Genomic DNA, 26,554 nt, shown 5'->3' on the forward strand with positions numbered 1-26,554 from the left:
CATAGGACAGTGTTTCCCAACCAGGGTGCCTCCAGCTGTTGCAAAACTACAACTCCCAGCATGCCCGGACAGCCTTCGGCTGTCCGGGCATGCTGGGAGTTGTAGTTTTGCCATAGCTGGAGGCACCCTGGTTGGAAAACACTGACATAGGAACTGACTGAGCCAGCAATGCACTTTACCGCTGCGATGATATGCAAACGTTATTACAAGATCGCCCAATATAGCATTAAAGGGGTTATCCAGGAAAAAATTTTTTTTTTTTTCTATATATATATATATATATATATATAGAATCTAGAATCGTAGAGTCCTACTAAGAATCGACCTTCGTTCTTCACGGGCTCGGCAGCTACTCTGACCTGGGGGGTCGCCCAACAAGAAAGCCAAAACAGGTTCTCTACTGATGAAAAAGCTCTGCAACATTTCAAGCACCATAGTTTACAAATCTTACTGTGATACATTGGGTTGGAGGGGGTGCGAGATGTACCATTTTCGAATTCCTCAACTTCGTGTTTATAAAGCCCCTGGGCAAAGAGCCGGTCAGCCAATAAGACGTCTGCCAGATGCTATTTAAGAAACGGCATAAGTAATTGAGTGGGTAGAAAAAAGAAGAAAATCAAGATGTTAAAAGTTTACAAAATGCTAAGCACAAAGCATTTCTGAAGTGTAGAGAAGCCTTAGGGGATAAATATGGATGAGGCAAAGCCGCGGAGGGATTTGGGGCAGAAAAACAGTTTAGCTGAGCTGAAATCTGGTATAAAAAGCAGGTGTAAATGTGGCAGTGTTATCGGTGGTGCACAGGACGCCTTACGAGAATGATGGAATGGAAAATTTCTAATTAATAGTTTTAATACTTAACGTTTTATTTTTCGGCCACAGATTCGCCAAATAGAAGATCTGAGAGCAAGCACTTGGAGGGCCGAATCTTAATGCGAAAAAGCCCTTAGGTTTGTAGAGTCCTATCCACATGCCTGGTACTATAATCCACTGAGAATTTTACCAGCCGCCCCTATCATGTCTGTCAGGGTATAATGGGAGTTGTCATTTTGTAGCAGTCGGAGAGCGATGGGTTGGAAAACATTGATGTAAAGAAGGTACATAAATTAAATATTTAGCACGCAGTTATATTGACACTGATGCTGTACATTTGGAGGCATCACATAGGTATTACTTATTTGTAGACACTATCAACACTGCTGTAATTCTGCCCAAGTGCATCATACATATGCAATACCATTTAAGGAGGCCATAAAAATATTAAAAGGGGTTATACAGGGGAAAAAAAAAAAATTCTATATCAACTGGCTCCAGAAAGTTAAATAGATTTGTAAATTACTTCTATTAATAAATCTTAATCCTTTTAATAATTATCAGCTGCTGAAGTTGAGTTGTTGTTTTCTGTCTGGCAACGGTGCTCTCTGCTGACATCTCTGCCTGTCTCGGGAACTGCACAGAGTAGAAGAGGTTTGCTATGGGGATTTGTTTCTAAACTGGGCGGTTCCCGAGACACGTGTCATCAGACAGAACACTTAGACAGAAAAGAACAACTCAACTTAAGAAGCTCATAAGTACTGAAAGGATGAAGAATTTTTAATAGAAGTAATTTACAAATCTAAATTTACAAAAACTTTCTGGAGCCGGTTGATATATATATATAAAAAAATTATTTTCCTGGATAACCCCTTTAAGCCTTTAACCCCTTAAGGACGCAGGACGTAAATGTACGTCCTGGTGCGGTGGTACTTAATGCACCAGGACGTACATTTACGTCCTGTGCATAACCGCGGGCATCGGAGCTATGCCCGTGTCATGCGCGGCTGATCCTGGCTGCTGATCGCAGCCAGGGACCCGCCGGCAATGGCCGACGCCTGCGATCTCGCGGGTGTCCGCCATTAACCCCTCAGGTGCCGGGATCAATACAGATCCCGGCATCTGCTGCAGTGCGCGATTTGAATGAATGATCGGATCGCCCGCAGCGCTGCTGCGGGGATCCGATCATTCAGAACGCCGCACGGAGGTCCCCTCACCTTCCTCCGTCCGGCTCCCGGCGTCTCCTGCTCTGGTCTGAGATCGAACAGACCAGAGCAGAAGATGACCGATAATACTGATCTGTTCTATGTCCTATACATAGAACAGATCAGTATTAGCAATCATGGTATTGCTATGAATAGTCCCCTATGGGGACTATTCAAGTGTAAAAAAAAATGTTAAAAAATGTAAAAGTAAAAAAAAAAGGGAAAAATACCCTCCCCCAATAAAAAAGTAAAACGTCCATTTTTTCCTATTTTACCCCCAAAAAGCGTAAAAAATAAATTTTATAGACATATTTTGTATCGTCACGTGCGTAAATGTCCGAACTATTAAAATAAAATGTTAATGATCCCGTACGGTGAACGGCGTGAACGGAAAAAAAAAAAGTCCAAAATTGCTACTTTTTTTAATACATTTTATTTAAAAAAAATTATAAAAAATGTATTAAAAGTTTTTTATATGCAAATGTGGTATCAAAAAAAAGTACAGATCATGGCGCAAAAAATGAGCCCCCATACCGCCGCTTATACGGAAAAATAAAAAAGTTAGAGGTCATCAAAATAAAGGGATTATAAACGTACTAATTTGGTTAAAAAGTTTGTGATTTTTTTTAAGCGCAACAATAATATAAAAGTATATAATAATGGGTATCATTTTAATCGTATTGACCCTCAGAATAAAGAACACGTGTCATTTTTACCATAAATTGTACGGCGTGAAAACGAAACCTTCCAAAATTAGCAAAATTGCGTTTTTCGTTTAAATTTTCCCACAAAAATAGTGTTTTTTGGTTGCGCCATACATTTTATGATATAATGAGTTATGTCATTACAAAGGACAACTGGTCGCGCAAAAAACAAGCCCTCATTCTAGTCTGTGGATGAAAATATAAAAGAGTTATGATTTTTAGAAGGCGAGGAGGAAAAAATGAAAACGTAAAAATTTAATTGTCTGAGTCCTTAAGGCCAAAATGGGCTGAGTCCTTAAGGGGTTAAAGAGGTACTCCGCCCCTAGACATCTGATCCCCTATCCAAAGGATGGTGGATAAGATGTCTGATCGCAGGGATCCTGCAGCAAGTATCTCTGTGCAGCAACCGGCATTCGTTTAGAACGCTGGGTGCGGGAGGCAAGGGGTCGTGATGACACGGCCAAGCCCCTCGTGACATCACGCCACGCCTCCTCAATGCAAGTCTATGGGAGGGGGTGTGGTGGACGCCACGCCCCCTCCCATAGACTTGCATTGAGGGGGCGTGACGTGACATCACAAGGAGCCTGGCCATGACGTCACGACCTCTTGCCGCCCGCACCCAGCGTTCGAAAAAAAAACCATTCCGAACGCTGTGACAGCGGAGTACCCCTTTAAGGGCCTTGGCTGATGGATAGACAATCCTGTCATACTGAATTAATACGAGCTATATCAGGCTCAAACTAAATAAATGCAACCTGATAGAACAACTGATTTACATACATATTAAAATTAAACATAAAAAAAATAAAAAAAAAATAAAAAAAAAACTTCTAATGATTTCGCCTACAGAAAACTTAAAAAAAAAAAAAAACTAAAATTGGCTGCTTTGCAAAAGTTGCAACAAAATGCCACCATCTGGATATTTTAAGGGCCTTTTGCTTAGAAATGAGCTTGTTTAAATCAAGATCTTTGGGGAGATGGTGATGCTTGCCAAACAGCATCATTGTGAATACGACCGAGCGCGTGCAGCCCGATCCTGCCTACATGTGCGATACAAACCCAAGGAAAGATACTCAATTGTTTGGTCTTCTGTATGAAGGCAGAAAACCTAACAAAAGGGAACATTATATAATCCCCACGTCTGATATCGGACATACAAAAAAAATCATCATCAGCGACGCGCCCCCATGTCTTTGTAACTTGCCCTCGGCAATAAAGAGCTGATTAAAATCTATTGGATCATTATTGGTTTTATGTGATATACACGGCAATGGCAGCTGGTGACACCAATGACACGCCTCAGCCAGAAGAGGAAAAAGTATACGTGTGTATATCAGATTATTTTTATTTTTTAAACATACCGTATATACTCGAGTATAAGCCGATTTTTCGTGCTGAAAAGGCCCCCCCTCGGCTTATACTCGAGTGAACTCTCCGCCTGTCAATCCCTTCATCAGTGGTATTCAGCCTGCGGACCTACAGATGTTGCAAAACTACAACTCCCAGCATGCCCGGACAGCCATCGGCTGTCCGGGCATGCTGGGAGTTGTAGTTTTGAAACCTCTGGAGGTCCGCAGGTTGAAGACCACTGCGGCCTTCATCATCATCCAGACACTCCCTTTAGCTTTCTACTCACCTCCCCTTGGTGGGAAGGAAGGGTGGGCTGGTCCGGGCCATCTATGCTGAAGGGACCATCCGGTGGGGAGGGTTAGTCGTTCCGGGCTGTCCATTTTCACCCGGGGGGCCCTCTACTACTGGCCCGGCCCCGGACTAGTGACGTTGCCTTGACGACGCACAGGGACGCGCATGAACGGGTGTCTGGAGGATGACGAAGGTCGCAGTGGTCTTCATCCTGTCCGGGAATGCTGGGAGTTGTAGTTTTGCAACATCTGGAGGTCCGCAGGTTGAAGACCACTGATGAAGGGATTGACAGGCGGTGATGATGAAAGGGGGGGGGGGATGATGACAGGGGTCTGGATAATGACGGGGGGGTCTGGATGATTACATGGGGGGATGATGTATTTCCCACCCTAGGCTTATAGTCGAGTCAATAACTTTTCCTTTTTTTGGGGGGTGAAATTAGGGGCCTCTGCTTATATTCGGGTCGGCTTATACTCGAGTATATACGGTAAACAAAGGAAAAGACAAATTTGCTAAGTATAATGCATGAGAAAAACAAAAACAGAAATTATTAAAAAACAGAAAAAAGGTTGGATACACAGGAGCTTGTGGGCCCGACTTAAAGGGGTCACAAGCCACCGCCTTGTATCACCAGTCATCTGCCACGGAGCAAAGTTTGCGCCGTGCACCAGATGTCTGGGGTCCTGCAGTCGAGATTGTGGGTGTTCCCAGTGGCGGGACCCCCGCAATCAGACATCTTATCCCCTATCCTTTGTATAGGGGATAATATGCCTAGGGATGGAGTACCCCTTTAAGGTTCGTCAACACTGCGGACATTCTGCTGCGGAAATACACTTGTAGCAGAGTCCTCCCTTTCTTTTAATAGGTGACGTACAGAAACTCATGCACCTAAATGTACTTACATTTCTCAGCCATCTTTTTGCAAAAACAAGCAGGATGTAAACCTGGCCTTATACATACATCAATAACAACTGTATATACACAGTAGACAGAACTCTTTGGCCCCTTGAAAATTTACCATAACTAGCCAGATATCGCATTCTGATGCTATATTCCTGCATAAGGGGTAAAAGGGAAAATCTGGGATAATTATTTACATACTCGCTGTGCTATATACCATCTTAAAAGCTGACATCTACTTGTCCCCTTCATTACTGAAAATACCCATTAGCTGCCCTATAGTAACAAAACCTGTCCAGGGGGACGATTCTGCGTTGCCCATAGCAACCAATCAGATTAAAACTTTTCCTCTGGACAGGTTATGATAAATCTACCCCAAGGAACCTACATATAGTGTGAGATCTTTACCTATAAACCACGTTCACACACAATGGATGAAGTGACAGATTTGAGGGCATGTCGCGGATGTCCCATGGAATTATATCGAAGTCTGCATCTATATTCCTGAAGAATACTTAAGGGTATTCATTATAACCCATCCCATGTGTCAGATATGCTTATTGTGTCTAGCAGTAAATGAGCAGCTGGTCACCACTACCCTATGGGGCTTATACAGAATAATTATATTGATATCATGACCTTTCAAGTTAAGCAACCTTGGCTGATCCACATGTTACAGAGAAAGCTTAATGCAAGTGACACTCTGTACTGAGAAAAGACAACCATAACATATGATACGGACATAAGTGACAAAGAGACAGAACAATGTTAGGGGATTGCATGTGCCAAGGGAAACTAGGTTTAATTTTATATGATGTAGAACATGAATATAGAAGAGGATGGACAGAGCGGCATAGAATGCGAAATGACACGTAGTGAGTAGATGTACGAGGGGAAAATCTGAACTGCCCATTAAAGCGTACCTGTCTGATCACAGAAAAAAATGGATATATTTTTGTCCCTGCAGCTATTGTATGTGTTTCTGTGAGCAGACCAAATAAAGGAAGTGTGGGTGGACAAGCAGGGCTCTGTGCAGGCTCCTGGCTTGTCAATCATCCTGCTGTGTGAGCCGGGGGCGTCTCATAGAGCCTCACTGCACAGAGCCCCGCTTGTTCCCCGCTGCACAGAGCCCCGCTTGTTCCCCGCTGCACAGAGCCCCGCTTGTTCCCCGCTGCACAGAGCCCCGCTTGTTCCCCGCTGCACAGAGCCCCGCTTGTTCCCCGCTGCACAGAGCCCCGCTTGTTCCCCGCTGCACAGAGCCCCGCTTGTTCCCCGCTGCACAGAGCCCCGCTTGTTCCCCGCTGCACAGAGCCCCGCTTGTCCGCCTACACTTTCTGTATTTGGTCTCCTCACAGAGACATAGACAATAGCTGTAGGGACAAAAATATAAACAATTTTTAATCAATGTATATTACAAATATACATATGTTATTTTCTACATTATATAGAAAGTTTTTCCTAATGACAGGTACACTTTAAAGAGCAGTAACTCAGTTCCCCATAAATGTTGACCATCAGCTATCATCTCATACTCTTATCAGTCTATAATGCATGTTGCTCTTAATAGTTAAAGGGGAATAAACCAATGAAAGGGCTTATCTTGCATCAGCTCAATCTTTGTTTCACCCAACAGTCATGCTGCCCCCATACAGACTATTGTCTGTAGAGTAACTTTTTGGTGCAGCTTTTGAAGCTAATGCCAGGAACAGATACAAAAAAAGCAGACATCCCAGTCTTTCCTGTACATGCCATCCATTTCTGATCCATGTCTGTCTTTGGCTTCTAAATCTGCACAAAACAATCCCTGAACATGACAATACACCTTAATGCGCGGTATGATCGTCATCAGGAAGACAATGCAGATCAAAGTATTTTCTCGGTAACACATGGTAATTTCATTCCCACGACGGTTTCAGTAGGAGACGAAGATTACGAGATGATCTAGTGGTTTATAACATAAACCTCCCCAAGTAACTAACAGCTGCTCCCATATAATGACACAGATCACCCGCTACAGGCCTATTACGTCCCAGCCTTTTTTTCGGGTAGGTCTTGCAGAACAATTAACATAGACAAAGGCTGTGTAGGAATGTCTGAGTCATATTCTAGGTCACAACATAAAGAAGTTGCATGTTATTAGCATTCATTGTTCGTTCCCCGCGGTGAGGATCACAACCTTACTCCAGCATCATGACACAAAAACATCTATCTTCTTCTGTGTGTTTTACTTTTTTATGACAGAAGTATGAACTGTGCTGGATTGTATCCACGGAGAGCAGCAAAAACATGACCCCTCAACATCACCCGCTCTGCCACGTCCATGGGAACGCCATGCTTCTGAAGACCCTTTGTAAGGAGCAGCCGTACATTCCAGAGGGCTTAGCTTGTCAGAATCAGAATGTTCAGAAGTAATGATAAGATTCCTTCAAATAACTGGAGAGGAGAGGTTTTCCACTCCAGCTGTGTCCCAACTACACCACCCATCATCCGGAACTAAACAGACACCATTAAAAGGGGTGCTCCGCCCCTAGACATCTTATCCCCTATCTAAAGGATAATCCATCCAGCGGCGGGACCCCCACGGTCTTTCCTGCAACAACCCCGGTCATGAGCTGCACGGAGCGAAGATCGTTCCATGGCTGATGGCGGGCGATACAGGGGCTGGGGTATCGTGGTGTCACGGCTCCGCCCCTTGTGAACTCACGCCCCGCCCCATCAATGCAAGCGGAGCGGTGATGTCACAATACCCCGGCCCTTGTATAGCCAGTCATCAGTCACGGAGCGAGCAGCTCATGAACGGGGGTGCTGCAAGAGAGATTGCGGGGGTCCCCAGCGGCGGGACTCCCGCAATCAGACATCCTACCCCCTATCCTTTGGATGTGAGATAAGATGTTTAGGGGCAGAGTACCCCTTTAAGGACATCTCCTTCCTGGTTTTAAACACAGGCAGATCCAGTATAAAGGGGATAAGCAGAGTCCATTTGACCTTAAAATGGATAATCCATCTATGGCAATGTAGTATTAAAAAGGGGTTATCCAGGCTTTTAGCATTTATGGCCTATCCTAAGGATCGCCCATCACTCAGTCTCGTGGGGGGGGGGAGAGAGACAGACTCTTGACACCCCTACTGACCTAGATATTACGGCTGTGAGCCATTCAAGAGAACAGAAATGGGCTAAAATACTTAATATAGCTGCTACAAAACATATGGCACGTGCTAGTATGAGCACAAGCTAACAATGAAAAAGCTGCAGTGCAGCCCGGGTGTTAGATCGCACCGATAAGATGTCTTTAATTGACCTGGAATCCCACAATACATCTTAAGGGGCAGTTCTGTTTAAAGGATTTTTTAATGGAGGTCATCAATATTCGATCTGTGGGGTGCGGACATGTGGCGTTCAGTACATGGCATGGTTATATACATAAAGAAATATGGCAATATGGGTGTACTTGAGTAGGAGGCCCATAATGCCATGTGCAGGGAGCTTCATCAAGTTATGAAAGACGTATTTAATATATAATTTAAAGCACTGATCTCCATACTGTGGCCCTCCAGATGGTGCAAAACTACAACTCCTGGCACGCCAGTGGACAGACACAGGTTTAACGCTCATGAAGTAAATCTTTATAACATCGAAAACTGTATAATAGTTGCCCAACGAAAACATGATAGAAGCATATAGATAGGACATATCTGTAAATGAGGCCTGAAGGTGAGGAAGTGAATAAGAGGATTCCCATAGTCTGGTCTAATCTCTATTACTTACTGACTAGGATAACATCCAACATAAACATTATGTGACCTAGTGAGAGACGTCTCAAGGGACCATTCGGGAAAAAATGACTTGTACCAAACAATAGTGAAGATGACCATGACATGTAGCATGCAAGGTGACAGGAGGTCTTCAGCCAAATGCTTTTAGCTTCTGAAAAATACCTTAAAGACCAATCCCATGTTTACGTTGGTAAGTGCCCATCATGTAGGCCTTAGGGGAAGGCTAAATCTAGTAACTCCTATAGGCAAGATTCAGCCACAGCGGTGCATTATGGGATTTAGAATGCTGTGAATTCAGATCAGTAAACCTGTGGGCAGACAAGGCACACGGGTTTTTGTCACAGAGACGCAAGCTCCATATACTTAAAATGGGGCCCGGCTCAAGCAAAGGAACGGAGAAAGCAGAGAGTCGGGCAATGAATCACATCTCCCCCTGCTTGTTCTAATGATCGGGGGGGGGGGGGGGTCTGAACACCCACAGATCAATACTTCTGACATGTCTAAGTCACATATCAAAAGAATTGTTAATTGACCAGAACACTTTTAGGGTGCACACACATGCGTACTTTTGCTGCAGATTTAGGTAGCAAAATCTGCAGCAGAAAATAAGAACATGCGAACGTACCCTTAGGGTCTATTCACACGTCAGAATTTCCGCTAGCGGAATTCCGCCTCAAATTAAAGCCCATAGACTTCTATGGGATTCCGCGCTCCCATTCACACTTCTGAATTTCCGCAAGCGGAAATTCAGAAGTGTGAATGGGAGCGCGGAATCCCATAGAAGTCTATGGGCTTTAATTTGAGGCGGAATTCCGCTAGCGGAAATTCTGACATGTGAATAGACCTTAAGGGTAGAGTCGCATATGCCGTATATTGCTGTGTACTTTCGGTAGTTTATTTTTGCTAACTATTGACTTCAATGGGTAGCAAAATACTCATCGGCACAAATGCACCAAAATACAGCACGTTTGACCGTAAACTAAAAGGCATCAGTCACATGGTTTCAAAGTATGTGCGTTCATTTACTGCACCACAAAAAAAAAAAAAAAAAACTCCTTTTATGGGGGCCCAAAGCCTGCGCGCTGTGATTCCTCGCCCGCTCTGTTGGATGGACACATAGGGATTGGCTGCTAAAACTGAGCAGAGTGAAAATGCTGCGCATACCTGTATGGGGTGGATCTCTTCCTGAGCACCGGCCTCCCACAGCACCCGCTGGGCTGTCACCAGAGCAGACTGTCGCGCAGTAAGGCTGCCAAGTTATGCATCAACCTCACATACTCACTGTGCATGAATCCAAAGTCAGGGCACCTGCACGGTATTTTCAGTAGACTTTGAGCTGGAAACCAATCCCTGTGTATCCATCAAATTGGGTGAAGGCGGGCAGGTGTTGTGGTGTAATGAAGAAAACGATGTCCCTGCAGCAGAATGTGATCCTCTGCACAATGACAGCCCGCTCCCTCTTACTCCATTCCCGCTACACTCTCTCTCAGGGGGATGGGGATAGTTTCTACACCGCTTAGACAGACTATGGAGCCCACGTGCACTTATAACATCCACCCGCAACCTGTTTCAAGATTACAACTCCCACAGCATGCCGCAGTGGGGACATGCTGGGGGTTGTACTCTTAAAACAGATAGTGGATGGATGATGGATGTGCGGCGCAGGCAGGTGGGAGAAAGGCTGGAAGATGTGCGGAAAAACGTAGTCCCTGTCCCCCGGAGAGAGGGTAGAAGGGATGGAAGTGAGAGGGAGCGGACTGTAAAGCAGAAAACTGAGTCCCTGTACAGCCGGTCACATTCCGCTACGGGGACACAGGTTCACAGACCACACCTCTTTGACACCTCGGGTGCCTGTAAAAGTAGTTTTTTTTCAGTACATTAAAAAAAAGGTATGCTATGTATCCTTTTATTAAAAGCTTTTTCCCTGGGTCAGTGGGTTTTATGGGGTAGGGTCACATGTGCCGTATTTTGCTGGGTATTTGCTGCTGCACATTTTGCTATCCATTGAAGACCATAGGAAGCAAAATCAGCTGCGTAATTTGCTTCCCACTGACTTCAAAATGGTACAAAAATGAGAAGCCGAAAATACACAGCAAAATACGACACGTGTGACCCTACCCATGCAATGAAACCATGTGATGGATAAAGTTTCAAGGGGTACTCCGCTGCTCAGTGTTTGGAACAAACTGTTCCGAAAGCTGGAGCCGGCGTCGGGAGCTTGTGACGTCATAACCCCACCCCCTCATGCCATCACCCCCCCCCCCCCCGCTCCCTCAATGCAAGTCTATGGGAGGGGGCGTGACAGCGTCACGCCCCCTCCCATATACTTGCATTGAGGGGGCGGAGGTGATGTCATGAGAGGGGCGGGGTTATGACGTCAAAAGCTCCCGGCGCCGGCTCCAGGGTTCGGAACAGTTTGTTCCAAACACTTAGCAGCGGAGTACCCCTTTAAGGGGTTTCCACAATTAGGAAAAAAGGTCAGTTTTATGCCACAGCCAATAGACATGTACAGTGCCATTTACAAAAAAATAAAAGAAATAAAAACTGTCTCTATAAGGTTAAGAAATACAAAAATGTTAAGTAGAAAGCCAGTGGTATAGGATATTTTGGTCACTACACTTGAGTGCAGACCAATCCCATCGTTTACGTGAAGTTCATATGCGCCATAAAGATTTAGAAACATTACTGCGTTGTTCCCATGCTAAAACAATACTTGCTACTTTTAGATATTCGGGAGCAAAAGAAGCCATATTATACAGGCATCTCGGAGCAAATAATGCCTCCATTCTACTGAGGATGTCTCGAGGCAACCATAAAACAGCCATTAAACAGCAATAAACCACCTCAGAAATGCGTTACAACAACTTCATTTTGACATGCAAGGGAAATGAATATGGAAAGTTCAATATTATCAGACAGGGCCGGTGGGAATTGGGAATATCGAGCGCGGGAGTGCCTTGCTGAGGAGACAAATGTTTTATTAAAGACGACTGCAGGAGACGCAGGATTCCTATTGCCAAAACCAACAAGGGTTCACAACATCCTTAAACCGCTTTCCATTTCGAAACGGGCTATGCGGAAAAATCACAGTGACCTATGTAGACTGACATGGAATAGAGAGTAGGTTGAGACCATAGAGCAGTGTTTTCCAACTGGGAGGCCTCCAGCTGCTGCAAAACTACAACTCCCAGCATGCCTGGACGGAACAAGGTTGGAGGCACCCTGGTTGGGAAATACTGCCATAGAAAGAGAAACCATAGAGCGATGCTTCCCTACAGTTGTTGCCAAACTACAACTCCCCAGCATGCCTGGACAGCCAGAGGCTGTAGTTTGGCAACAGCTGGAGGCACCCTGGTTGGAGAATACTGCAATAGAACCAGATAGCATATAAAGGAATATAAATAAACCAGTTCTCAATGGCAAATGACTTTTGGCAAACAAGAAACCTTCTATATAGTAAACGTTAAAAAAATAATAATAATAATAGTAATAATAAAATAATAATAATACAATAATAATCCTACAAATTATTATTATTATTATTAATAATAATAATAAAATAATAGTGATTATTAATAAATCATCCAATAATAAAAGAATATATTAAGTAGATGAAGAGTTGTGTCAAATATTAAACATTTATTAGATTACATTAATTACAATAGTTTCATAGTGAGGTCCTCGGCAGGGCCCTTGCTTCGGACGATACACAAATAATATTATCCATATATAAAAAAATTAGTAAAAATACAATTGGGGCTAATCATACTTACTCATTTTTTAATATACGGTTAATATTATTTGTGTGTCGTCCGAAGCAAGGGCCCTTAATAAATGTTTAATATTTGACACAACTCTTCATCTACTATCTCTTTAATATTCTATTCTTCATCTTTCATTTTATACCCCTAGTCTGGCAGTTTTCCACGGGAGTACCCCTTTAAGTAACCAAGCTTTCCCGGGTGCTTCCTGGAGCACAGCTCCAAACACCCATCTGCGACTTGACTAGTTCTTAAACCATTTAAGATGCATGTGGTGGTGTGGGGGATGGGGAATTTGTAGAACGCACATCAATTTGAAACACATATTTAGGCTTAAAATACTTAAAGTTCTCCAAGCTACACCACATTCTTTCAAGAAACCTTTTCTATATAAAAGATGAACATTTTCGGTGTAGTCATGTCCAAGCCTACAAGGACGTTGACTCTGTAAGGTCCTTATTTGTTTTACTTGGATATCTCGCAGACGCATTCCCAGATGTTCCACCCTAATAAATCAGTACATTTCAGGGATGCTGAACTGTAGTTGTGTCCTATAAATAATTCCTCATTCCAGGGCCCTAAAAATTCATGTAAAGTAATAATGGTGCTATAAAAAGAACATCTGATGTATTTTTACAATCCTATAAACTCCTAGTGATCCATCATGGAGAGCATGTAATAGAAGGCTTTACTAAAGAGTACTTGATCACCCGAGTACTATTAGAACGATAACTAGCACCATGGGTAATAAAGAAAGACCTTTAAAGGGTACCTCTCATCAAAAAAAACTTTTGATATATTATAGATAAATGTATGCAGAATAACTTTACAATTGCATGTTATTAAAAAATATGCTTCTTTCTATTTAATTTTCCACTTTGAAGAAATGACCACTAGGGGTCTCCCTACCAGTCCTGGCAGCAAGCATTTCAGACTCATGCTGGAGTCCTAAACACTACGAGCTGCCAGTCTGCTTTGTTCACAAAGGAGAACACTCAGAGCTGCCAGCCTGCTTTGTTCACAGCCTATTTGGCTGTGAACAAAGCAGGCTGGCAGCTCTGAGTGTTTAGGACTCCAGCATGAGTCAGAAATGCTTGCTGACAGGACTGATCGGGAAAAATACAATAGAAAGAAGCATATTTTTCATTAACATGCTATTGGAAAGTTATTCAACATTCATTAATCTAAAATATATCAAAAGTTTATTCGATGAGAGGTACTCTTTAATCTATAATATATGAAAAGTTTATTTGATGAGAGGTACCCTTTAAGGGGTACTCTGGAGGGGGGGGGGGGGGAAATGTTTGCAAATCAACTGCTGCCACAAAATTATACAGATTTGTAAATTAATTCTATTTAAAATTCTTAATCCTTCTAGTACTTATCAGCTTCTGTATGCTCCACTGGAAATTGTGTAGTTCTTTCCAGTCTGACCACAGTGCTCACTCCTGCCCCCTCTGTCCGTGTCAGGAATTGTCCAAAGCAGGAGAGGTTTGTTATGGGCATTTGATCCTGCTCCGGACAGTTCCTGACACTGACAGAGGTGTCAGCAGAGAGCACTCTGGTCAGACTGGAAAGAACTACACAACTTCCTGGGGAGCATACAGCAGCTAAGTACCAGAAGGATTACGTTTTTTTAAACACAAGTAATTTACAAATCTGTATAAACTTTCTAGCACCAGTTGATTTATATACATTTTTGATTCATTCATTTCAGACTTTGAAAAACGTTTCATTCTTGTTCTGTACTTAAAGGAGTTGTCCAGGGAGAGAAAACATCTTACCTGTTTCTGCTCCCTGGCAATCAGGTCCACCCTCTGCACTTCTCTTGCTTTATGACTACAATTGAAAGCTTACAGACTTCACAAGACAAAAGAAAAGTGACACATTTAACGCACTTTGACTAAGGGGACATTAGTTGCCCGAAACATGTCATTTGTGTCTGCCTTGTGATGTCTGTAAGCTAATGATTACATCAATAAAGCAAAAGAAGTTTAAGAACAGTCCTGCATTGGACCTTGGTCTTCTTATCCTATTTCTCTTGTGTTGTCCTATATATGGTCCTATTGCGGAAGGAAGCTGCACTGCTGAGGTGAGCACTACAAGGAGTTGCATTATTGCTCTATACTTAAAGGGGTACTCCGCCCCTAGACATCTTATCCCCTATCCTTTGGATAGGTTATAAGATGTCTGATCGTGGGAGTCCGGCAGCTGGGACCCCAGCGATCTCTGTGCGGCACACAGTGTTCGTTTAGAATGCTGGGCGGGGGCGGCGAGGGTCGCGACCTCACTGCCACACCCCTTGTGATGTCACACCACGCCCCCTCAATGCAAGTCTATGGAAGGGGCATGGTGTAGACTTGCATTGAGGGGTCGTGGTGTGAAGTAACGCCCCCCCGCCGCCCGCTCCAAGCGTTCAGAACAAAATGTTCTGAACGCTGGGGTAGCGGAGTCCCCCTTTAATATGGTGCAAAATAAAATAAATAAAAATTCTGTATAGGTCTTTAAAAAAAAAATATATATATATATATATATATATATATATTATTTGTTTCTCTTCTACAGCCTCTACAGTGTGAGGTATAAGTCGTTTATTTCTACACATGTACACAGCCTATAATTCTCCCCACAGACTACTTTGTATCTGTTCTCCTCTCTCTCTACAGCCAGGGTGTGCCGTCCTCCAAGGATTTTTCTCTCTCCTCCCCCACTCTTGTCCACTATCTAAGATGGTGCGTTACCCCCTCAAACTCCTTGCTGCAGAGCAGAAAGTCCATTTGGCACATTTATCTGATCTTTCCCTGAGTAGAAGTACGGTATATATAGAAAGCTGCTTATTTTTGCATTATGGAAACAAATCAGCTCTAAGAAGAAGAAAAAAAAAATAAGTGCAAAGCTGCTCAAAGCCATTAACAGAGATCAATACTAAAAAACTTAAAACATAAAAAGCTGAAATACAGTGGCCGGCACTTATCATTGTAGGTGTAAGTGAAGCATTTATCATTGTAGGTGTAAATGAAGCATTTATCATTGTAGGTGTAAGTGAAGCCTTTTTCTACACCTTTTTTTTGTGTGCTGTAATGTGTAGGAGCACCAAATTTATTAAACGGTCACAGAGCATTTGATACATTTTGTGCAGGTCACATTTTCTGAAATTTCTCTCTTCACATACAAAGAGCTAAGCGAAGTCTGGGCTGGTGTAGTTTAGAGACTTTTCGGTTAGGGATCGTCCGATTATCGGTTTGGCCGATATTATCGGCCGATATTCACGATTTTGGACATTATCGATATCGGCAATTACCTTGCCAGAGACCCCCGCTGCCCCATTGCCTCCCCCATCCCCGGTTTTATAATTACCTGTTCCCAGGGCCCGTAATATCGGTATAAGTTATCGGCTATCGGCCTGAAAGGTCACAGATTATCGGTATTACTTACTAGAGACCCAATTATGACATCACAGCAGCTTAATTACTAGAGACCTAATTATGACATCACAGCAGCTTACTTACTAGAGACCTAATTATGACATCACAGCAGCTTACTTACTAGAGACCTAATTATGACATCACAGCAGCTTAAAGACTGAAACCCACTAATGTCACAGTAGCTATTAAAGTCGCCGTTTAGCCCAAGCCTAATAGTGACAGGGATACGAAGATCCATCCATGGATAAACTGCACAGAAAAGAAGTGACACGTCCCTTCGTTTTCAGGTGTTTCCCCAGCTTCCTCTAAACTCAATGTGGGTGGGGTTCACTTTTTTTTTTTAATGACGAAATTTGTCTTTTTTGCTTGTATTTTTGCTCCTAACATGATCTCCCAAAGTGAAGGAACCAATGTTTCTGAATCCCTTACCAGCAGGTTTCATGTAAAGCTGCAACTATAGTATCAAACCTTAAAGGGGTACTCCTCTATACAGCGTTTGGAACAAACTCTGTCATGGCCGTCACTCCCCCTTCCATAGACTTGCATTGAGGGCGGGGCTATGACGTCACAAGCTCCGATCCCTATTTTCAGTGAATTTGTGCCTTTTTTGCGCCTTTTCACAAAAAGGTGCAGTTCATAAAACCCTTCCATATCACGTGTATTGCCAAAATCAGCAGAAATGAGTAAAAGGAAAGGCGCAAATAAGCCCCGCTTGCGCCTTTTTTTGAGCCTTTTCTATTCTAGACATAAAAAAAAAAAAAAAAAACAGTCTGAAGACAATGATAAATGTCGGCTAGTAGGTGAACAAGTAAAAACCACAAGATGAATTCCATCTCCTAAGGCAGTGTATCTCAACCAGGGGGCCTCCAGCTGTTGCAAAACTACAACTCCCAGCATGCCCGGACAGCCTTCGGCTGTCCGGGCATGCTGGGAGTTGTAGTTTTGCAACAGCTGGAGGCATTCTGATTAGGAAACACTGTTCTAAGGTATTCGAGTCAAAAGCATTTATAACCTATCCATTGGGAAAGAGGATACAAAAGTCCTGGGTTTGAGCAGAGAACCATCGAAAAGTTCCCCCCCCCCCCCCCCCCCAGTGGAAAATTGAAGGATTATTTTGTCGTCTTCCACGCTCATCTTTTAAAAGCGAGTAATAAATCATCAATAACAGATTTCAACCTCATCTTCCTTCCACCAAGCCTATGGCAAGAAATATATAACATCTCATAAGATGTAATGCTACGGGAAAATAAGTGTATACATTTAGCCATCAGCAGTCCGCCAAGTGCCGCTTCCCGTCCCTGACCTGAATAAAATTGGCTTACCTGCTATAACATTGTGCGGATGTTCACTTTGACATGTGCTGCTTCTGCTTAGCATCTCAAACGTCTGCATAAAGTCCCATTACAAGACCCTGGAGAAATAAAACAAAGCCGCCGGTTTATTAAATGCGTTCGCTTTCCGCCACTTTTCACACTTAATATCAGTTTCTAGGGTATATGGTAACTGTGCTGCATCGCTATAGGCAGGACAGGTCAGCTGACGTCATCGCACAATGTATTAAACCACAATGTAAAGTATATTATAGGGCTGCAGGTATAAAGCAGAGACGGAAATATTCATACACTGATATTATTGGGCATACGAGCAAAGCAATTTATTGAACTTTTATTCTAAATTCATTGATTATACATTTCCAGGAAGAATAACAGAGGTACAACAAAACTCAAAGTTGTAGGAAAACATGTTGTTATTTCGATGTGGAAATTTACTTTAAACAGATGTGTCAGAAGAAAGGGCCTCATAATATGAGAGAGGGATGTAACCCATTACATGTAACATTAAAGTGTACCCGTCGTCAACAAAAACTTTTTATATAAATGTATAAAAAAAAAAAACATATGTATATTTGTAATATACATTGGTTGAAAAATTTGTATATTTTTGTCCCTGCAGCTATTGCCAGTGTGTCTCTGTGACAAGACCAAATAGAGGAAGTGTGAATGGACAAGCGGGGCTCTGTACACTGAGGACAAGCGGGGCCCTGTACACCGAGGACAACCAGGGCCCTGTACACCGAGGACAAGCGGGGCTCTGTACACTGAGGACACACAGGGATCTGTACACTGAGGACAAGCAGGGCTCTGTACACTGAGGACAAGCAGGGCTCTGTACACTGAGGACAAGCAGGGCTCCGTACACTGAGGACAAGCAGGGCTGTGTACACTGAGGACAAGCAGGGCTCCGTACACTGAGGACAAGCAGGGCTCCGTACACTGAGGACAAGCAGGGCTCTGTACACTGAGGACAAGCAGGGCTCTGTACACCGAGGACAAGCAGGGCCCTGTACACCGAGGACAAGAGGGGCCCTGTACACTGAGGACACGCAGGGATCTGTACACTGAGGACACGCAGGGCTCTGTACACTGAGGACAAGCAGGGCTGTGTACCCTGAGGACAAGCAGGGCTGTGTACACTGAGGACAAGCAAGGCTGTGTACACTGAGGACAAGCAGGGCTGTGTACACTGAGGACATGCAGGGCTCTGTACACTGAGGACATGCAGGGCTCTGTACACTGAGGACAAGCAGGGCTCTGTACACTGAGGACAGGCAGGGCTCTGTACACTGAGGACACGCAGGGCTCTGTACACTGAGGACACGCAGGGCTCTGTACACTGAGGACACGCAGGGCTCTGTACACTGAGGCTCTGACACGTCCCCGGCTCACACAGCAGGATGATTGACAATTCAGGAGCCTGCACAGAGCCCTGCTTGTCCTGCCCTCACAGGCATAGCTGCAGGGACAGCATTTTTTTCACCTAAATTTATACACTTTTTAATTAACGTATATTAAAAATAAACATATAAATGGTATTATCTACATTATATTAAAATGACCACAGTATTATATCTACTTAAAATCATATGTCACAGCAGCTGACCTGACATTTTAAATGTCATAGAATGTTATCTAAAAACACAACTGTGATGTTACAGCAGCTCAATAAAACACATTTATGATGTAACAGAGGTTGAGGTTTTCCCCACTTCCACACACTGGTGATGTCACAAAAGCTGACAATTGTATAGCTAAATCCCACTTGTGAAGTCAAATGTGACTAAGACAGCTGCAATGTCATAGGAGTTACCTGACTGTAACCCACTGTGATGTCATAGCAGCTAACCTACTTGAAGCACAATTATGACATCACAGCAGCATATCTATTAGAAGCACAATTATGACATCATAAGCAGCTTACCAACTAGAAGCACAATTATGACATCATAAGCAGCTTACCAACTAGAAGCACAATTATGACATCACAGCAGCATATCTACTAGAAGCACAATGATGACATCATAAGCAGCATACCAACTAGAAGCACATTTATGACATCACAAGCAGCTCATCTACTTGAACAGTTATGACATCACAGCAGCTTACTTACTAGAGACCTAATTATGACATCACAGCAGCTTACCGTACTTACTAGAGACCTAATTATGACATCACAGCAGCTTACTTACTAGAGACCTAATTATGACATCACAGCAGCTTAAAGACTGAAACCCACTAATGTCACAGTAGCTACTAAAGTCGCCGTTTAGCCCAAGCCTAATAGTGACAGGGATACGAAGATCCATCCATGGATAAACTGCACAGAAAAGAAGTGACACGTCCCTTAGTTTTCAGGTGTTTCCCCAGCTTCCTCTAAACTCAATGGGGGTGGGGGTTCACTTTTTTTTATGAAGAAATTTGTCTTTTTTGCTATTTTTGCTCCTAACATGATCTCCCAAAGTAAAGGAACCAATGTTTCTGAATCCCTTCCCAGCAGGGTTCATGTAAAGCTGCAACTATAGTAACAAACCTTAAAGGGGTACTCCTCTATACAGCGTTTGGAACAAACTCTGTCATGGCTGTCACTCCCCCTTCCATAGACTTGCATTGAGGGCGGGGCTATGACGTCACAAGCTCCGGCTCCAGCGTTCGGAAAAGTTTGTTCCAAATGCTGAGCAGTGGAGTACCCCTTTAAGTCCCTTCAAAATCATTACATGATATCTGAACAACTACTCTAGGATGAAGCCAAGATAATATTGTGCTTTCAGGTTAAGATACTAGTGGAATCTCTAGATACTTGTAAAAATAGTAAAAACCCATTTAAAACACCAGGCATCATTACAAAGGCCTAACCAGATGCTTTGGAACCAGGGTGCACCCAGCTGTTGCAAAATTACAACTCCCAGCATAACCGGACAAACAAAGGCTGTCCGGGTATGTTGGGAGTTTTGCAACAGCTAAAGGCGCCCTGGGTGGGAATCACTGGCCTAACCTGATGCCACTGTAACCAGTCAAAGCCAACCTAGTGCCAGGAGTTGCCATTATCGAGCTAACCTAATCCCCAGGAGTGGCCACTGTAATCAAATCCAGATTTTTGGAAACGGGTGCCCATTTTCTTACAATTCTTATGTTATTTTGTGATTGCGAGGAAACATTTTAACTACGGAATGTCCAACGTGATTCACAATATTGCAAACTTCTGAATGCAGCTGTAGCTCAGTAGTCAAAATCAGTAATAATACTAATTATATCAGTTTTACCATCTATAATACAACTTCCTCATACCAAGGAACAAGACTGTAATATACAGAATCAGCTTTACCACCTATAATACAATGTCGCGAAAAAATGACAAATATGCACAGAATAAGCAATATGTGCTGTAAGGTTAAGCAAGTGAGCCGGGGTCCTGTCTTGGAGATAGTGGGGGATGCCAGTGGTCGGACCCCCCCCCCCCCCACAATCAGCTACGTATCCCCTATGCTGTGGATAGGGGATAAGTTAACTTTTGCTAGAGTTCTCCTTTAAGTCTAATTCCACAACAAACTGAAAGGTACAAATCTGCACGATGTATGTTAGTAAATCATGTCCTTCAACTGCTTCTTTAAGAAGCCACTGAAAGCTCTAGTAAGTGTTAAGTCTCACCCAGAGCTTGATTCACTGCTCAGCAATGCTCTAGAATGTCCTCCTTGCTGCTGCTTCTGTGGGTGCACTATAGACATATAGGTGAACAGGAACAGTGTATAGGAGACATCTTAACAGCTAGTCTATACCCACTAGCTCAGGAAAAAATGATCATTAGAGGAGAAGTGTGCAGAGGGGAAAATTGTTAAATAAATGCTATATAGAAATTATATAATAGCCAGAAACAGTTCTAATCCTCATTTACACATGCAGACAGCTTATTCTAAAAATTCGGTTAAAATGTTATTAACTGTTTAAGAAAAAGAATCCGATGCTACAAAATGTTAGTTATTTATGGATACTAATTGCCAGTTTGCCCAAAAAAATATAAAAATAAAAAATATAATAAATCAAACATAATGGAAGCTTATGTCAAGGCTTGCATCCACAATTTGGCAGAAAAGAAGCAGCCATTGCACTAAATTGGGATCATGGATTGCATGTCACATCAGGTTTTACAATCATCTTTTTACAGAGGATCATTTAGAGGCGCGATCTCATGTTTTGTGTATTTTTACACTGAAGAAAAGGTACTTGGCATGGCTTTCCTACAAAGTAGAATGTGACTGGAAAAGTCAAACATACAAAGAAGATCCATGATAGAAATCTATAACATAAATAGGCAAACCCCAAAAGCCAGTAGCTATATCAATTTATTTGTATTTTTAAAAATACATTTTAATATATATCTATTGTAACCCATACATTTCTAGGTCACACTGGCTCCTGGAGGGGCCTTTTAAGCCCACGAAGTCCATATTTTGTCCATAACTTGTCTACAAGCTCCTTCAATACACTACGAATCAAAGGAGTCACCCAGCCTAACAGGACTGCAATGGGATTGGGATCCCAATATGAAACTTGTAGAAGCAAGCGTTTTTTACAAGCTATTTTTAGTCTTGTGCGGGCGGTCATAGAATGTACCCACAAAATTCTGAGCAGTCCCACAAACCACTGATGAAATGGCACAGGGGGGCTTACAAAATTGTGCAGGGAGGTAATCTCTATAAGCTGCGGCAAAATGTTTGTGGGAGCGGGCGGGGGTGGACACATGTTGCGGTAGCGGAACACACACCTTGTAGGAGCGGGCAGCAATGGTCAGACACCCAGTGGGAGCAGGAGGGAACAGGATATAGAAAACAGTCCTGTGCATGGCTCTACCCAGCCTTTCGATCTTAAGGATAGGCCATCAATATCAGAAAGACGAGATCAGTCAGACTTCCGATACCTTCACTGATCAGCTCTTTAAAGTGGTACTCCACCCCTAGACATGTTATCCCCTAGGCAAACGATAGGGGATTACAGGTTTGATCACGGGGGTCCCAGCGGCCGGACCCTCCAGGCGGGCTTTGTGCTTTAACGGTCATGGAAGCCTGGGCCTTCCATGATCACCATGCCCCCTCCATTATGGGAAGGGGCGTGATGACCGTGACCCTTGTGCAGGTGCTGCAGCTTCTTCAGTGTCTATCTCAGCTGCAAGTTATTTTGCACCTGCAAACATTGTGCTATTTGTAAAACACAGAGACACGGAGAGTGTCTGGCACTTCACTCCAGATATATATGATCCCTATTCATGCGGGTACAAAAGTGGATGTCAGCACGTGTATCTAGGCGTGGAGGTGCAGACGACGATAACAGTGCATATAACGTAATAGAAGGGAGAGTGAAATGTAGAAGATCGCACTCACCACAATTGCCCAAGATTCTTAATTGAAGCATGTACGAGTCATGGATGACTCAGATTCGGGGGCACCTTCATGGGATGGTGTCCGTTTCGTGCGGCAAGTGCACTTCGTCTAGCCAACGCTCCAGGAGCGTTGGCTAGACGAAGTGCGCTTGCCGCACGAAACGGACACCGTTCCATGGAGGCACCTCCGCATCCGAGTCATCCATACCTGCCGTACATGCTTCAATTAAGAATCTTGGGCAATTGTGGTGAGTGCGATCTTCTACATTTCACTCTCCCTTCTATTACATTGTACTATTTGTAGCAGCAAAGCGCAATGATGTCCTGTTCAATTGAACAGAACCACGCTGCTGTACCTTGCACCCCAATTTAAGTAGTACAAGTACAAACGGACTTGCAGCATGATAAATACTATAGAAGATGCAGCACAAGCGCCACATTCTCTTTATTGGTGGATGTTCCTGGAGTCTAAAGGATATACACACTTTTACATAAGATGATAATAAAAGAATATAATACTACATGAATGTTGTGATGTACGGCAGCATGATAATTTTCAGGTGTGGACAGCCAACATGCTAAGTAAAATCTGTAAAGCATATCATCTACCCACACAAAAATAAAGGGGGGGGGGGGCTACGATAGAACCCAACGAGCTATAGATGTACAGTATAGATGTAGGCGTTGGAAGGGAAATAATCTGAGGAAGGTTTTAACTTTTCCTGTGCTGGCACTTACTGAGAACATTTCTAGATCTGCGCTGTTCGACACATTAAGACACAACCGGCTTCTCTCTAAAAATACAATGGACAGATTTGTTTAGCTGCGGAGAGAATGGTTGTGCTAATATTGCTAGACCATTAATAATTAAATGGAGAGAGCTATAAAATGGGACAGCATTACCCACCAGAGGAACGGTAATCTCTCAGACGGATGTTTAAAGGAGCTTATTTAATCCAGTAAAAAGAAATCTCAATATCGAGATATAATGCACCACATAAAATGGGACTACTTCTGAGATGCACAGCCCTACTGTAAACTATAGACTTATTTTATTATTGCTCTTATGCCTTCAAGGATGCAAAAAGCATAAATCATTATATATCCATTTTTAGGGCTTGAACAAAAAATGACTTAAATTAAAAGGGCATCAGTCAGAGGTCACAATTTAAAAGCCAGTTCACAGTCCTGGCATTACATTTGGAAAACTTAGCTTGTGAGACAGAAAATTTCAGTTTTTATTTTATACAGGCATATTATGAACAAGTGCCCACATGTTGGGGCCAATCATCTCAAGAGCCCACAGGGTGTAGCTGATCACGTTAAGAGCCCAAAGGGTGTGGCTGATCACCTCAAGAGCCCAGAGGAAGTAGCTGATCACCTCAAGAGCCTACAGGGTGTAGCCGATCACCTCAAGAACCTGCAGAGTGTGGCTGATCACCTCAAGAGCCCACAGGGTCAGGCTGATCACCTAAAGAGCCCACAGGGTGTGGCTGATCACCTCAAGTGCCCATAAGGTGTGGCTGATCACCTTTAAAGCAGCTACAAGGCGGGGCCAGTCCCCTCAAGTGCCCAGCATTTTCCAGCCCCTACACAAAGGGGTAGTCAATTAAATGCAAGTGGAGGATGTTACAAGTTATAGGGGGTGGAAATACTAGACCCTTAAAGGGGTACTCCACTGCCCCAGCGTTCAGAACATTTTGGGCTGCGGGGGTTGTGACATCATGGCCACGCCCCCTCAATGCAAGTCTATGGGACTCCCATGGACTTGCATTGAGGGGGCGTGACGTCACGACCCCTGCAGCCCGCACCCGGCGTTCGGAACAAAATGTTCTGAATGCTGGGGCAGTGAAGTACCCCTTTAAGGCAATTGGCCCCACCCTGCTAATCATTTACACCACATTTCATAAGTAGAAGTTCACAAATCTAAAAAGCATGTGAAGGTGCTTTTAACCCCTACCTGGTCCTAAAATGAATTACACTATGAAAATCCATCATTGTAACCCTCTCACAGATTTCCTTTAACCTAAACCTTACCGTCCATGCCTCACAAACTAAAATGGAACACAAACTACTCTCTTGCCCGAAATTTGCAATCGGCAGTGTGAAATACAACGTCAGACAAAACCACCCAATTGTTGAGACAACCGTACAGAGATTAAACCCACTCATGCAGAGCCTGGTATAAGCAGCTATGCTGTAGTATGGTCACCGTGTCTGGCGCTGCCTCTTTCTCAGTTACAGATTTGGTCAGGACATGCAGCTGCTTCAGATGGGAAAGCCAAGCGACAACTGTTCTGGATTCCACAATGTGTCATACATCCCTCAGAGCAAATATCGGAATATTTGGTGCAAATTATACTCTAAGGGTACGTTCACACGTACAGGATCCTGTACAGATTTGATGCCCAGGATTTGTAACTGCAGATTAGAAGTAGGGATCGACCGATATCGTTTTTTTAGGGCCGATACCGATAATCGGTGCAGGTTAGGGCCGATAGCCGATAACTTATACCGATATTCCGGTATAAGTTATCGGCTATTTAACCCCCTGCAACACCGCTGCAGATCATTGATTTAAAAGGTAATTGCCGATACCGATAATGCCCAAAATCGTGATTATCGGCCGATCCCTAATTAGAAGCTGTGCTCAGTCATTTAGTTTACATTGAAATCTGCAGCAGAAAATCCTGTGCATCAAATCTGCGTACATGTGAACGTACCCCAAGTATAAAAAACTTGGAGGAATTTCCCATCACCTGTCTACACACAGAGCAAATAAAACTGCAGATAAAACTCCCATAACATATCCCAGCTTGTCTAAGGCTATATTCATACAATGAAATGTTTTAAAATGGACAAAAACTCCAAGGCTAGTCCTTGACTTCTGCTGTATGCACATTATTTGGATCAAATATTTTGTTACAGTTTTATTACACTGATAAGTCCCATTTAGGGTGCATGCACACCACGTTTTTGCAATACAGTTCCCGTATCAGGTTTTTGATGAAAAATGGATTCCTCAAAACCTGACTAAACTGTATCAAAACGTGTGTACAAATTTTAACCCGTACACGGTTTGAAAAATGATGTACGGTTGTATCCTTTTTTTAAGAAGAAAACGTATACGTTTTTAACTTTTCACTCCATTATGAATAAAGTTTCAATTGTTTGATTGAAATTCCAAGAAAAAAAAAACTGTGCAAAGTCAAAAACCGGATGGTGCAAACAAGATGGAACCCTACGCACATATGGTTCTCTATAGTTTCAATTGACTCCCATGTAAAAAGTTAAAAAAAAATAAAAAAAATAAATAAAAAAAACACATACTGTTTCAATACGGTTTTTCACCCGGACCAAAAAACGTGGTAGGCTATGGTTTTAGGTACAGGAAAAAAAAAAATGACAAAAACGGACAAGAACAAAACTGATACAACTGGATGATGCGTTTGACATACAGTTTACAATGTTATGCCAATGCATACGGTTTTCTATACGGTTCCGTACGTTTTTTTAACTTGAAACCGTATACGGGAACTGTATAGCAAAAATGTGGCATGCATGCACCCTTAGAAGGGTTAATACGCATCCTGAGCATAATGTCTGTACCCAGAAAACTCTAGTTT

The 26,554-nt window shown here is 43.1% G+C and overlaps 1 protein-coding gene across 7 annotated transcripts in view; it reads right to left on the minus strand.

The window, feature by feature from the left end:
- The window catches only part of SIPA1L1 (signal induced proliferation associated 1 like 1), a 278,502-nt gene that overhangs the window by 178,870 nt on the left and 73,078 nt on the right, over positions 1 to 26,554 (minus strand). For 6 of the 7 annotated variants that reach the window (XM_056545756.1, XM_056545760.1, XM_056545757.1 and 3 more), the window contains exon 2: positions 17,543 to 17,631. The gene's annotated coding sequence lies outside the window, so the exon portion shown is untranslated. Of the gene's footprint in view, positions 1 to 487; positions 559 to 17,542; positions 17,632 to 26,554 lie in introns of those variants that run through there. The other variant, XM_056545755.1, reaches the window with a different exon arrangement.

The sequence above is a fragment of the Hyla sarda genome, chromosome 11, assembly GCF_029499605.1.
Source record: "Hyla sarda isolate aHylSar1 chromosome 11, aHylSar1.hap1, whole genome shotgun sequence".
NCBI classification, from domain to species: domain Eukaryota; kingdom Metazoa; phylum Chordata; class Amphibia; order Anura; family Hylidae; genus Hyla; species Hyla sarda.